The sequence below is a fragment of the Lipotes vexillifer genome, unplaced genomic scaffold (assembly GCF_000442215.2).
Source record: "Lipotes vexillifer unplaced genomic scaffold, Lipotes_vexillifer_v1.1 scaffold4150, whole genome shotgun sequence".
Lineage (NCBI taxonomy): Eukaryota > Metazoa > Chordata > Mammalia > Artiodactyla > Lipotidae > Lipotes > Lipotes vexillifer.
The window spans coordinates 1-4,145 of record NW_006798250.1 but is presented as its reverse complement, the minus strand read 5'-3'; positions in this window follow the sequence as shown (position 1 = coordinate 4,145).

Below are 4,145 nucleotides of genomic sequence, written 5' to 3'. Positions count from 1 at the left end.
GGTGGGGAGAGGGGAGGGGGAGGGGTCAGAGGGGAGGGGCGAGGGGGAGGGAGGGGAGAGGGCGGGCCCTCTGGGCTGAGTCTTGCACCTCTGGGCTGAATGCCCAGGCCACCTCCGGTCCAAGCCACCCTGGGACTGCTGGCCGAGTCCTGAGGGACAGTCGTTATCTGACCTTTTCTGAGGTGAGAAGAAAACGTCTCACTCGGTTTCCTGTTGCCCCTGGGACCTGGCATGTCCCAAACAAAGCCAACTTCCCCTTCAGAGCTGTTTCCTGGCCTCTTCCTCCCAGTGGGGGGGACGGGGGGGGCGGGGCCTCAGCCCACTCAGTGCCGCCCACCTGGCTCTGCTCCTCCTTGCTTTGCTTAGGCAGCCCTCCCTCCCATTTCCTTGGTGACCAAGTCCGGTGTCCCTGCCTCCCAAGTGCCCGATGAGAATAAATGCTCCTCTTTCTGTCCCCACTGCTACTGGCTGACTTCAGGCCTCATGACCTAGGGCCGGTGCTGCTGTCACCTGAGTCTCCCCACCGGCCGGGACGCCTCCTGTCTCTCCTCCTCCAGTGGGTGCCCCACAGGCCATTGGTTCCGTGTCACACCGCACATCTGTCCTCATCAACCCCGGACTGAAAACCCTGCCGAGCCCTCTCCTGTTTAAGCCCCAACACCTCTTTGGTGCCCTGGGAGGGCCTTCGAGTGGCCCCAGCTCTCCGTCCTTGTCGCCCAACGCCCTGGGTGCCCGTGCTGTCCGTGCACGCTGCGCGCACGCGCTCTGCGGGTCTCTACACTTGGGCACGTGCGGTTCCCGCTCCTGGAGCCCTGGTTCCTCTTGTCCTGACAAGCTCCTGTCCTCCTCCCAGGCGCAACTGCAGCGTCCCCTTCTCCGCCCGCCGCGAGCGTCAGGAGCTCCTGTCTGGGGTTCTGGCAGCGCCCTGTGCCTTCCTTCGCCTTCCTTCGCTGGACTCTCCCCTTCCCGGGCTGGAGCTGCTCTCCAGGAGTCCCGGGAAGACAAGGACAGGCTCTTACTCGTTCCTGTAAGCCGGGCGCCTGGCACAGCTGCTGCTGAGGGGACGTTGGCTCAACAGAGCTCTGCTTTCTCTTCCAGCGAGCTGGCCTCCTCTCTCCTTGCGGAAGCCTGAGGAAACAGGAATGCCGGCCCCGAGGTGAGGAGCAGAGGGCCAGCGAGCTGGCCTCCTCTCTCCTTTCGGAAGCCTGAGGAAACGGGAATGCCGGCCCCGAGGTGAGGAGCAGAGGGTGCCTTCGTGGATTTGAGGCCTCGGGGCTGCGGGGCACCTGAGCGGTCAGCAGGTCCAACTCCCTCCATGCCGGTGTCCCCTCCTCGGCTCGTCGCCCCAGGAGTGGTTACGAGCTGCGTCCAGACACCCCAGAGCCTCGTCGGAGTGGTTTCAAATCATGAGGGAGGGTCCCGGGAATGGTGGGTGGGCTGCTGGCGTTCCTCCCGAATCCCGGTTTTGAAGAACTAGAACTTGCCCAGTGAGCTAGAGGCACGTGATCGGTGGCTGCTGGTTGGGGGCCAGCTGTGACGGCGCTCCATAAGGACTCCCTTCTCTGACCCTCCCGTGTGTGCTGAGAGGCGGGGAGCCCCAGGTCCCCCGCGGCGGGGGAGGTCCGGGGTAGTGGCTGCCAGGCCAGTTCGCTGCCGGATGGGCGGGCCCAGGAGGAATGGCCTGGCCTTGTTGCAGGCGGGCGTGGGACGGTGTGTGGCTGCCCCTGGGAGAGGGACCCCTTTGCAGCTCAGCCTTGATCTTCAGTACAGCTAAGTCAGCGCCGAGCCTTAAAACCATCTGCTTTCTGACTTCCCGGTGACGCTTTCTCCACCTGCTGCTTCCCACGCCCTCCAGGAGCAAGGTCCCGGCAGGAGGAACAGGCCTTCTCTCCCTGCCTCCTGTCTGCTCACCTGGGTGTCAGCCGGGCCTCCAGCCTGGCCGCTCCCGCCTTCCGCTGCTCAGGCTGCTGCTTCCTCCCAGCCCCTGTGATTGGGCCGCGGCCCACATCCCGGGAGGGAGTCTCCTCCTCAAGCTCCGCTTCTTGCCCGGACACGCCTGTGTCCCCGTGAGGCACCCCGTCTTCCTTCTCGGAAGTCCTCGTCCGTTTGCGCCACTGCTCTTTGGGGGGCGGTGCCCCCAGGATATCGCCTCCTCTCGGAGCCCAGGGCACCTGCTCTGAGTCCACTTCCCCTTCTGACCCCCCGCCCGTGGCACCAGCAGACCTCACTGTCCCTGCGACCCATCTGGGCACTTGCCTTTGCGGCTGCGTCCCCTTCTCGTCCCCGGTGGCCCGGGTCCCTCCAGCCCCCCACCCCAACTGCGTCTTTGAGGCCCGGAGAGGGTTCCAGTTTGCTCCTGCCGCACGTTTGGGGGCACCCCCAGTGTGGGACGGGCTCGACCCAAAGTCTCAGTCTCCCTAGTGTCCTCCTTGGTAGGGCTGGTTTCCTCTCTGAAACGCCTTTTGCCCATCTTTCCACTGAGCTGCGTGTCCTTTTTGTGCCGAGTCGTGGGAGCTCCTTTCGGGGTCCGGGTACTAATCCTGCCCTGGTTGTTTGTGTTTCAGATGCCTCCTCCTGCCCCTTGGGGGCTGGTTTCCTCCTCTCTTTGAAGGCCAGCTTTGGACTCGGCATGCGCCTACACCCTCTCCGACTTGTAAGGGCCCCACACGTCAGGGCGTGTCCCGCCGGCCCACTCCCAGGCCCGCCCCCTGGGGCTGGTGGTCCCCGAGGAGCCGGTGCCCTGGCGTCCAGCGCTCTGCCTGTGAGAAAGGGCTCCTTCTTGACTGGGTAAGTCACTGGGTCACCGCCTGGCTTTAGTCCCGTGCCCTGGGCTCACGCAGGGCAAGCCCCGGGGCAGCCGTGCAGCTGCAGGAAGACGGCCGGCCTTGTTTTCTCTGCCCCGGCTCCTGGTTTACCTCCTGCCGCCCCACATCTGGCCTGTTTCTAAGACGTGCTCCCCTGCCCGCTCCTTCCCCTCTGTCCCCTGGGCAGCTCCTGTTGGCCGTGTCCCTCTCCACGCGGCCCAGATCGAGGGGGCCAGCCTGAGAACCGCAGGTGTTTCTGGTTCTGTCTTAGTGACCGGCGCTGGCAGGACCTCTGGAAGAAGCTGCACACAGGGGACCCGCAGGCGTGAGCAGCCCCTTGGCCGCCACTGCTCGGGGTGGCGCCTGCGCAGGGGACGTGGCACAGCACAGGGGGACTCCTGTGCACTTCTGGCGACGCCCCCACTTGCATTCACGTTACAGACGGTTATATCGCCTTTGGCTGGGGGCGGGCGATGCTCGTCTCCACGTCTGCGGCACTCCTGAGCTCTTGGGTCTACGTGCTCTTTGGCGTCCTCAGTCTCTGGGCAGATCAGCAACGACCCGGGCCCCAGGCCCTCCGCAGCTGGAGGGGGCCTTCCCGACATCAGGCCGTGGCCCAGTGAATGGGTCCAGCTTACTTGTTTGAGAGATTCAGGAGTGGGGCCGGGGTGCGGGGGTGGGGGTCTGGAGCGAGTGTTGCCATCCCGTAACCGTGGTTACAGGGCTTGGATGACAGGACTGATGTGCTCTGCATGTAGGGCCCGTTCAGCCGCCTCCTGAGTATCTGTGTGCTCTCTGTGGCGACTTTACAAAGTACAGAGAGGATGTGAAGAGTCAGGAGCGAGGGACGCCCGTAAGGCATCACCTGGAGGCAAGAAGGTTCACGAGTTCACGACTGGGGCGTGTTTCCCCTGCTCTTTTTCTACACGTTTCTCCTTTACTCGCTGGAGTGCGTGCAGGGTTACCATTGGGCCCTACATCTTCTCACTCCCGTTCAGGGTTATCCCAGGTTCTGAAGGATTCCTCGGCAGACGTCTCACTAAGCCCTGCGCCTGGTTCCGGAGGATATTGGATTGCAGCCTCTCCCTGCTCAAGGCCAGCTGACAAATCCTCGGGAACGGCCCTGCGTACCTTGGACCAGTGACAGCCTCTGCTCAGAAACCCCAGCCCAGGGGTCCTCCTGAAGCGGCCGCAGAGACAGAGTGTATTGCGTCTCCCACATCAGGGTCAAGCTGGGCCCGGTGTCCAACAGCCTCCAGCTGTCTGGTTGTCCCGCTTCCCGGTGCTGGGTCACCCAGCGCGGAGCCCGAGGTCCCTTTGGGAGGGGCCGGGGGGGGGGGG